This window comes from Choristoneura fumiferana, chromosome 17 (assembly GCF_025370935.1).
Source record: "Choristoneura fumiferana chromosome 17, NRCan_CFum_1, whole genome shotgun sequence".
Taxonomy (NCBI): Eukaryota; Metazoa; Arthropoda; class Insecta; order Lepidoptera; family Tortricidae; genus Choristoneura; species Choristoneura fumiferana.
In genome coordinates, this window is record NC_133488.1 from 17,011,566 (window position 1) to 17,023,026 (window position 11,461).

The window sequence follows — 11,461 nt, forward strand, 5'->3', positions numbered from 1 at the left end:
CTCCGCCTTAGCCTTATCAGTCGGAAACCACCGCTGGAGCCTCCACACGTTCAACAACACCAAAACTTCTGGCTCTTACGAAAAAACTTTCACAGCAAAACAGTAAATTGCTTTAAGCTACGTTGAAGTTTAACTGTTTAGCATGTCAGCGATACTATAAAAACTATCACCGATTTAATTGAAATATAAACAAGAAAAGCAAATGCCAGGCTTTTGAAGATGCCGAAGAAACAAAAGTTGTTAAATAAAGTGTCTGAGCCGAGGATCAAAAAAAAAACTAAAGTGAAGCCAAATGTATGCGTCTCTCTGCCTATAAATCAGTGAGTACTTATTCTTTTTTTAACCGACTTCAAAAAAGGAAGAGGTTCTCAATTCGAGTCTATGTTTTTTTTGTATGTTTGTTAAGCGATATCTCCGCCAATTGTGGGTCGAATTTCAAAATTATTTTTTTACTTCTAAAGGACATACTTTTGAGGTAGTCCCATTGACACCAAGTCAGGATCTGGGGTCTTAGAGAAATCGAGGGCAACCCTCGAATTTTTAAAGCACACCTATAGCGATTTTGGCATTTTTAACATCAAATCAAGTATTTACATTCAGAAAGTATCATTTGGTGAACTGGACCCTGATAAAGAAGACTATGCTGTGTTTGAGCTTAATGGAATCTTTGTGAGATGAACTTTGGCTAAAAAATCACTAAAAACTACGAAAAAAAAAAATTATCAAAAAATGGAACCGACCTCAAAAACCTTGAAAATAATTTTCTACTAGTTTGAAGTCGGTGCTTCAGTACGAGCCAGCAGGAGTGGAACTGTAGTCATCTACCTCACCTACATACTATATATTGGGCTTCAATCACGTTCAAGGTTTTTGAAGTCGGTTCCATTTTTTGTTAAAAAAAAAATGACAAAAGTATTCCTTCTTTAAACAAAAACATGTTCAGAAAAAATGCTGGAAACTTTTGCCTTACTTTTGGAGTCGATCAAATTAAAATCTGAAACTATTAAACTTCATAAATTTAGTATTTTTATTTTCACGCTAAACAAGTGTATATTATTTAAAAGTTTAAAAAACACTTAAATTTTATATGCAACAAACAATGAAGTAGCGGTTTGTTTCACCGTTACTGAAACTGAAACACCTTTTATTTTCCTAGTTAATGCAAATATATTATAACAAGCCCATAATTCAAACAATAACTCTGCTTTTGAAACATACTTGTTTATTTTCACAAAACGGTTCAGTTACTTTTATTTAATCTACGTTAGTTTGGTAAAGTACGATTTTACAAGCTATTATTTAACTTGCTATGTTTGGAAGTATTTTGGCCAAATGGCTTAATTAAGGTACGAGATTTTTAAACCTAAACCTAATTGAGTACCTACCTAGAATTAGCTACCTAATGATTATACAAGGTGTTAATTAAAGAACTGGAAACCATAAAGTAGTTTGCTCAGAATCAAATAAAATAATCGATTACACTATGTTTTAAATCAGGTTGTGTATATGATTTTATAAATCCTTTTTTATTTTATATATTTAATGAAATTGCACAGTAAATACGAACATGTTACAGCATAACCCGGTAAATGTGTTGCAATAAACAAGCATAAAATCATAATCATAAAATCACTATGAAACTAATAATTCTACAAATAAGTAATATGCCGGTTCCTTCGTATTGTAAACAAACATTAAACATGGCGTTCAGCTTCAGTATTGCGCATTAGACATGGGTAATATCAACTCCGCGAATAGAAGTGATCTGACTCACTAGATCCAGCTTCGGTGTCGGTACCGAATCCGCTTCACAGATTACAAGAATAGTAGCTAGCTAATCCGCTTATTAGATTATAAATTTGAGGCCTAAATTGATAAATAGGTAGTTTAGGCCTTAAACAAATTAAACTAAATAAGAAACAAAAAAAATTAAGAAACATAAACGTAAGTACCTCGCATTTTATAATTAAAAAACGAAAATCTATATTTGTTTTATTCGTGTTATGAGTAAAGTAAGCAATTTAGCGTTGTTTTAAAACTATTATTTTCGGCGAAGCTAAGCACTTTTTTTCTGCCAAATCAAGCGCCCAACTTGGACAACAGTTTGACGGACCTGGCAACACTTTCAAGTCCGGCCGCCGACCACAGAATATATAATCCGCCGACTTGAGTTTGTATAGAGAAATTAGTTTTTGGCTATGCTTGTGTGTGTGAATGTAAGTGTAGTGGCCTGGCGTCTATCAGTACGTTGTTCACGGATGCTATTTAAACAAGCGTAGCGTATATTAGTGTGCGCTGATAAAAGCAAACCCGAAGACTGCTTTACCTGCGCGGTGCGATTTTATTAAGTCGTTCGTCGTGATGCGCGGAAATTCAAAAGCTCAGCGCGCTCGTTTTAAAAGTTGGCAGCGGAACGGTAGGTACATACAATACGAACCGAACGAGTAACATTAATTAATATGAAGTAAAATAGAAACATAACTTAATTAATTTTAATACAAATGTGTTAATATGCTAGGGTAGGCACTGCTTTTATGCTTGTTTATTAAGACCGCCCCTGGCTGCCGACGAGGGAAGTTGGAAATCCGAGGGAGAGGCCTTTGCCCAGCAGTGGGACATAGAAAATGGCTAATAAATAATAAAAAAAATAACGAATTCAAAATAAATCACACGAAAACTCACAACAAACAAAACGAACTGCAAACACAAGCCAGTCACGACATGATTATGATTAAGCAAGTGGAAAATTTCTTCGTTGCTTGGATGGAATTCAACGCGCTGAACTTGACCGATCACAGCGCGAGAACTCCCGAATGCAGTTTCGGTTTCGGTCGTAGTTTCGGCAGGTATTCTGCCGAAACCGAAACTAAAACGAACTTTCGGTCGGACACTATATTAAAGTTATTAAATCGCAACCCAGGAAAAACTCGTTATTGAGTAGTTCCGGTGGCTATATCTGTGATTTTCCCCATCTGTTGTACTTCACCTAATACCTAGTGATTTTCAAAAGCAAATGCATGAGTTACTACAAAATATACTTGTATGTACCCAAATCACTTTAGGCTATTTTTAATATTTTAAGTTTCTTTTTTTTTTTTCTTAGATTTCTCCAGGATCTCATCATGCGATTCTAACGTGATCATAATGAGAATTAAACCTCTTTCCAAAAAAATTAAAATATTAGACACATTTATAATGACATATTTTTACATATTTGTTATTTCAGAGTTCCGAAGTAATAAACATGTAAAAATAACTAGCACCGATTAGAGAACTCTTCCTCTTTTGAAGTCGGTTAATAAAGTAAAGGGACAAAACTTAATGATTATTTTGTTTTTTTTTCCAGTTTCATCAATGCACAAAATAAAAGATGCAAATTGGTAAATAATTCTGTGCTTATGGAAAAAAAACAACATGTAGCTGAATTGAAGGTTCCTAGACTGGTTATTAAGATGATGTCCAGTGCAGAGATAACGGACATTACTAAAAGACTAAGAGAAACTCGTCGCAATAAAAATAATGTATCAACCACCAAGCAGAACAAAAATACAGATGAATCTAACAAAACAATTTCAAAGAAGCAGATTCTTCAAGACCTATCGGTTGTTATAAATAAAGAACTGAAAGATATTTCGAACAATCTGAAAAGCTCATTAGAAAGAAGTGCAAATATGGGCATTGATCAAACCACTCAATGCTCCGAATCACCAGTCTGTATACATGTAAATAGCCCTAACGAAATAGAATCACATAGAACTTGCCACACTATTGGGCAAGGATTAAGCAATACCAAAGCTTCAAAAGATACTTTAAGAGAACCAATGTATGTAATTACACGCGCTGAATTTGAAAAATATGAAAAATTACGCAAAAATCCCATACTCCAGGAATCGGGAGTGTTAGACGATCAAAGTTTCAACAACTGTAAACGAACGGAGGTGCTTCCTGTTGAAAGAGAAATTATTGATTTGAACCATAAAATGGATACAGTTAAATTAAATCAAGAAAGATTAAATTTGGCTCTTAACCACAGTGAAGCAAATAAAACAATTATAAGAGCTTTACAAAACAAGATGACAAACTCGACTAATGATGATATCATTGAAGTATCTCGCCCTACCCGTGCCAGCACCCCTTTTCCTTTTGTCGTCCCCAATTTCGCCAACATTACTCGCCAACACTCTTCTGGTGCTACTATGCTGTCCAATTCACAAAGCATGATACCTAAAAGATTAGAACACAACAATCAACAAGTGAAAGATATTACTATCATCTCACCGCGAGCATGTGATCGCCACGCTGAATTAAGAAATGAAGTTAATGAAATGTATCAAGGAAATAATCTATTAAACGAGGTGAACCTAAATACACTAGCAGAAACAGCAAGTAGCCTAAACAAATTGAGCCTTCCACCAAAAGTAGCAGCACTGAAACAAGATTATCAGTTACGACAAAATCAACTGGCACAAAGACAACGGGAAAAAGCACTCGAAATACAATCTCATAAACATATGATGCACCCGTCTCAGCTGTTACCACTAAAATCGCAACCACATCAAACGTTACCAGCACAGTTTCAGTCACCTAAGTCGCAGCCTCCAAAATCAAACCCAAATATCTTGCAAATGCAGCCTCCTCATTCTCAGCCAGCACATAAACAGCGACCAAAAATGCATCTACAACAACCACAACCGCAACAAGTACAGTCTTATTATTCGCAATCAACACAGCTCCGGCAGTCAATGTCGCAAACATCAGTCATCAAAAATCAGTCGCAGTCAATGCAAACGCTGCAAACCAAGCGAACACAGCAGCTGCACCTTCATTGTTTACAGCCAACACAACCAACGCTGTTGTCGGAGTCGCAGCCAACACAACTAAATACACCGCTATTACAGCTTCCTCTGCAACAGCCACCATCTTTGCCGCCGTCACAGCTGCAACCGTCACAGATGCAGCTCTTTCAACGACCTTCCTATCCTCAGCCGAAACAGATGCCACATTCGCAATGGCCATCTTTCTACGGGTCTCAACAGTGGCAACAAAATTTTTACTATACTCCGCAACAACAGAATGGGCAGTATATACAAAGACAGCATAACTACCCTAATGCATATGAAACACAAAACCAGAAGATGAATGCAAAGGTAAGTTTTATGATACTGGAGGTAGAGATCTGGCCTAACCAAATAAAATGCAATGCAATGAAAAAACATATTATTACAAGTGACGAATCTTATAATTTGCATTTATTGGTTCACCTCAAATCCTATTTTGAGTGGTTTATTTAAATATTCGCGCTTGTGTTCGTGTAATTGTTTCTTTATTTATCAATATTCTTATTTTTTCACTAATAACTCAGTGTTTCTTCCTACTTTGCTTAATTTTGTTCTTAAGTATAGTCTGCAACAGAATTTGATGAGCGGTTACAGTGTCCAAAATGATCCACACACGACTCTACTGCCAATGTAATTAAGAGAGAAGAGTGTTTCAATCAATCAATTTGAGCATACAACTGCTTATCTAGTTCTGCTGGTGGCTGTACTATACTCAGCGCCAGACACTAAATAATATATATATATTTTTACACAGACAGGACACACCTATCTGCATCCTGGTGACCCAAGAAAACCCCCACAATCCTGGTCTACCGTACCAGCTAGATCGAGCTACTCAAGAATGATGCCCTACGATGATAATTATCAAAATGCGCAGAATGCATCATATCCAAATTATTTTCCTCAACAAATGCACTGGAACAACCCCAACCATTATTGGTAGTGAGTTAACTTTAACAAAACAACGCGCATGCTCGTTTGCCCCCTCTTATATACCTATATATATAAAAAAACAGATTTTTGTCTTTTAAAATAGGTATAGCTGAAACATTTTGAACTGAGCTCATGTATTCACAATGGCATTGTATTTATATAATCCTATTATCCTGCTTTTATTCCCGGAATCGCCAACCAGTTACTTACGAAAAAGGTTAGAAGTACCAATTAAGATTGGTTTTTTGGAATCATTTTGTATTTTTTATTTCAATTTCAAAATTTTTGTTACTTTTTACGGTCATCCCGTAAAACCTATATCGAAAATACAAACTGAAATATAGATGCACAGAAAAAACAGAAAAATAAGACCAGCGCTGGGAATCGAACCCAGGTCCTCGGCATTCCGTGCCGTGTGCTATACCGCTACATGTCGCTAGTGTCGCTGCTTAAGTGGCTAAATAAGAAACGACACAAGCTGAGATATGAGGTGCATAGGAGAAATTCGTGTCTGTATCGTTCTCCAGCGGTGGTGTAGCGGTATAGCACATGGCACGGAATGCCGAGGACCTGAGTTCAATTCCCAGCGCGCTGGTCTTATTTTTCTGGTTTTTCTGTGCGTCTATATTTCAGTTTGTATTTTCGGGTAGAAGTACCATATTTCACGAAGCACGTTATGCTTACCATTCTTTTGTTAGTGTATTTTATAGTTTACTAGCCGTTACCCGCGGCTTCGCCTGCATTAGAAATAGCTTAATGCCGTCTTGCTAACTGTAAACAAACCTAAATATTTAAAACGGTTAGTCAATCTTGTTAAAATAAAGGAACGGTTGTATTGTATATTATGGCCGTGCGATTATTGCAATATATAACGACATCCAATGTCATGCCATTGTGTGGACACAGTGGTATTGTAGTCTAAAGTGGATGAGCTCACTTCATAATGTTTCTACTATTATATGTCTTTAAATAATAACAATAAGAAAGATAGGTAAGTTTTATCGGACTCGTCAATGCCCAGGCCCTATACTACAAAAGTGCAAAATTCGAACTTCGTATCTTGCCGCCCCGCTGACGCTTATCATATTTAATACGAGAGTGAGAGGGACAAAACGATACGAATTTCGATTTTCGAAGTACAATACAATACAATACAAATATTCTTTATTGCACACCATAAAGCAGTAAAAAAACTTATAAAAAGAAGAAGTGGCCCCCCAGTACAAAACTCTCGTATCTTCATACAGGCCTAGTAAAGTCCTTTACTCTGAACCCTGCTTGTAGGTTTACTGGCAATCGTTGGTAATCATTTTTCGAAATTCCCACGGGTTAGGGAATAAAATGGGTTTGTGTTTTCATTTCAGTGGCCCTCTCTCCGCAACTATAAAGGCGGGAACATACTCCTAAAATGCGACGCCACGCCACGTCGTCCGACGCATGTGTCTGTCGCAAGCGTGGCAGGCAAGGCGTCGGGTTTTAATAGTATGTCCGCACCTTAACTCACGTCTGTTTACCTGTTGGTCTGTGTATCTGTGCCCTTAGTGTTGTGTTTCGGTTACAAGATACGTCTCGATCGCGTTCGCGTTAAATACGAACATCGCAAACGTTCCGCTAGAGGCGCTGTTCGTGTTTCCTTATAAATTAAGATTTTAACGCGAACGCGCTCGAGACGTATTTTGTAACCGAAAATTTGCACTAAGAGTGGTGGTCTGTTACTGTCGTCTTCACGGGATTATTTTAGTAATGTCCATTCCCATAGGCTTCTAACCCAGTTAGCAATTCTAACTAAGTGTAAATTTGGTGTACTTAAATATTCAATCAAATATTCAAATATTCAATGTTTCAATGTTGTTACTACCGCTGTCATTGCTTATTTTATAATTTTGTTTCGCGTACCTAGATATTAGAAGCTCGATATTTCGGCACAGTTGCATGCGCCATGATCACGAGACGACACATGCAGACATTGTTTTTATAGCGTGGAAGAAATATTTAATGATGTGTCGATATAGGTTAAGGTTTTTTTTATGTTAAAACTCTCTCTCTCTCTTTTATTTATGTTATTTTTATGTATATTATTTCAAACACAAAGCTTTTATTGTTTTTTTGAATAAATATATGAATATGCAACTGTGCCGTATATCCTAGCTTCTCTGAAATCAATGTACGCGGAACAATATCCGAAAAAAAAAATCTAGTAGAGAAATGTTTCTACTCAGTAAATGATTACCTTAATGAGCAATGAATAAATAAAAAATGAATGATAAAAAAAATATTAGTATATAGGAATATTTAATTTAATTTAATAGATTATTTCTGTTGACTTTATTTTCATTGATGATGACATTTTACTTTATTTTATTCAAATCTCTTGCAATTATAAATTTAATGGCCTAGTTATTGTGAAATTATTATTTATTTATTTGGAACAATTAGTATACAAACAAATGTACGTCGTAAGGAACAACATTCAGGACTATTTTAATTATATTATGACATCTTTAATATGTATTCAAACTCATGTTGAACATTAAATTATTTTTTATCTTTATCTTTTATCTTTAAATCATAAAATAAAATAAAAAATCTTAAATATTTTTTAAATTATGACATTACTTTGTATGTTCTACCGTACTGTATTGTACAGTGGAATAAACTGAATCAGGTACCAGGGTGGATGGAACCTTTGTGCTACTAATTATGTCATGTTGACTACCCATACATATGTCAAAGAAATCACAGCAACATTTATTATGAAAAGGTTCCACCCTGGTACGTGAATTAGTTTCCTCGACTTATGTTTTGTTAACTTCATTCGTTTGTTATTTTCTGTCATTTTGACATTTAAGTTTGCCAGACATAGAAATATGTATGTAACATAACTTTAGTTGGTATAATAGCAGCTTTGTAATGTTGTATGAATAAGAAATCACATTGGTAATTATTAATACGTATTAGTTAGTTATATAATAATATCGTCTTGATGTTAAACGATTAATTTCAATAACAAAAATATAAAACAAAGAGCAACTTTGCATGGAAAGTAAATTAAAACCACAGCAATGAAAATTGTGTCCAATGTATTTTTATGTGTATCGAATATGTGTAAATAAATGTTTCTCTCTCTCTCTCTCTCTCTCTCTCAGAAATAAGTAATATCGAGAATTCGAGATAGAAGGAAATAGTATATGTATTAGGTATAGGTAGCATTAGGTAGTGCCACCAGAGTTGAAGTCCCGACCGCGGTCCGCGTGCGACGACAGTTATACCATCCCCAGCGAGGCGCTGCGTCACCTTCCTCAGCGAGCCATCGCGACGCTGACTCGGCTCTTCAGCGGAGTCCTGAAATGAAAGCCGAAAGCTGGGACAGCTCATCATGCCGGGAAGGAATAAAGCCGGGGAAGAACATTCTCCGTCCTGAGCACCACCGCCCTATCACCCTGCTATCGAAAGTCTCGAAGGTGTTCAAGAAGCTGCTGCTGCAGCATCTCACGCCACACATTCCGGCTACGGGCCGAACACTCCACCACGCAACAACTCGCCCGAGTCCTCCACCATGCAGCAGTTTCGCTCAATAGGAGACAGCACGTCGTCGCGGTCCTCCTGGACAAGGAGAAAACCTTCGAACGAGTACCCCGGTCTGCTGTACAGGCTGTGCACGTCTACTACTCCCCGTCGTATAGTCAAGGCAGTGCCCAGCTTTCTTGAAGAGCGCCATTTCCAAGTGGCGGTGGAAAACGCCCTATTCACGAAACGACCCTTCAGCTCAGGAGTCCTCCAAGGTAGCTGCCTATCGCCGATATGTTATGGACAGTTCACGGACGACATACTTACCAGCAAACGACGGCGTACCGACGACGCGGCCTTTGTCACAACCTCCATAAAATTAAGCCATGCAGCCATCAAAGCCCAACGCGGGCTCAACGAACTCCCTGACTGGCTGGACAGATGGAGATTGTCAGCCAACGCGTACCCAGGCCATCGCCATCAGCCCAAAGAATATCCTACCACCGCGACTGACGTTTGGAGGCCAGCCAAAACATCGAGTGCGCCCCCACGGTCAAGTACTTGGGAGTGACCATCGAGCGTCGGCTCAACATGGGCGTCCACGTCAACAAAGTCAGGTCACGCCTACGGCCTAAGCTATGCAGCCCCCGCGTGGTATGCACTGGTGGGAAAGTGCAATCAGAAGCGACTGGCCGCTCAACAGTCGCTCGCTCTCCACACCATCGTGAGTGTCCCGCGCTACGTTAAAAATGACATCATAGCGCGGAATCTGAGACTGACTTCGTGAGACACCTGACTAAAGATTGTTCGGGCGCGCGGACTGCTCTCGGCCACCACCACCTGTGCAAGGTGGCACGTTCTACTTCTTTTCATAACGAAGACGAACGTCCGATGTCGCCAATTACGCTGAATTCGCTGCGCAGCGCGCACGCAACCTTCCGCTTCTAATACTGATAGCTGACCCCTCTGTTTACTGTTTTTGATTGTGACTGAGTGCCGGTGTATAGAATCGGTGTACCGTGTTGTAATCGCTGCTTTTGAATTGTTTTCGCGCAGCTTATGTTTTCCATCATTAAATTATCTACATGTTACACACAATTTATAGGGAGACCCCTACAAATTGCTCAACTCTTTAGTTCTATCTTGAAATTATTATTGTGCCAAAAATAAATAGAGCTGAGCTGAGAGTTACTTTGTATATCATTAAATATGTCTTTACATTTATTCTAAGGGCACTAAGTTTAATTCCATTGCATAACTGAGATATTCATATTTTAGTCAGAGTAAATAAATACAATCTATGAGAAACTATGTTTTAACTACTTAGAGCACGTAATACTACGTATATTTTGGTTGATAGAAACCAAAAAGGCACAATCGCCATCATAGATACACTATTATTGTCCGCTCGAGTCTCATAGGGCTAACAATACGGTATTTGACTATTTTGTATATGTTTTATAAATTAAAACTACACAATGCCTGTTATCAAATAGACAAACAATTTTTAAGCTACCTTTACAAATAACAAAGTTATAAAGGTTTGAAATTCAAGATTAGACAGAGAAAGACATACTGGCATGTGACGTCACACGCCAGTACCGCCATACTTGCTGCATAGAGAAAAGCGTTTGAGAAAGAGACAGGTATATAGATTTTTCAAAAAATCACTATAAATCCAATTATCAACCGATTCAAATTTTCTCTTTGCTAAACACTATCTATATATCTATATTTTCATAATAATATTAAGATATGGCAAAATCAGGAGTTGTCAAATACCGTATTTCAGCTCTTTTAGACTGCAAGTGCCTGCCAAGCACCAGCAGATGTTCAGTTAGCAGATTGTCTTCTGACCGGAGGATATGGTGTTCCGTCGTTTTAGGGTTTTACGAAGACGGCTTTCAAGAATCCCTAATTATAATTTTTTGTACCTATGTCTTTTTTGGTTTTTGTAGATATGTTTAATGGAATTTTCAGAGCATTGGTCTTTAACTGTAATCTGTAATGCTGTAATTTTTATTGATTTATAAATAAATGGTTCACGTTTGACTGGCAGCCGCTTTATTGGATCTCGTGCACACACAACGCCATTATTTATGGTATTTAGAGTTAGGCAAGCACATATCATTTAGTTTTAATCATCCTGCCGGTCATCTAAATGATTTAATTGTTGACGTTAT

At 37.5% G+C, this 11,461-nt stretch overlaps 1 long non-coding RNA gene across 1 annotated transcript; it reads left to right on the plus strand.

Annotated features, from left to right (window-relative positions):
- LOC141437019 (uncharacterized) lies at positions 1-6,292 on the plus strand. Its single transcript, XR_012452358.1, has 3 exons — positions 1-320; positions 3,347-5,147; positions 5,593-6,292. It is a non-coding gene; the product is annotated as an uncharacterized lncRNA (long non-coding RNA).
- The last annotated feature ends 5,169 nt before the right edge of the window (positions 6,293-11,461 follow it).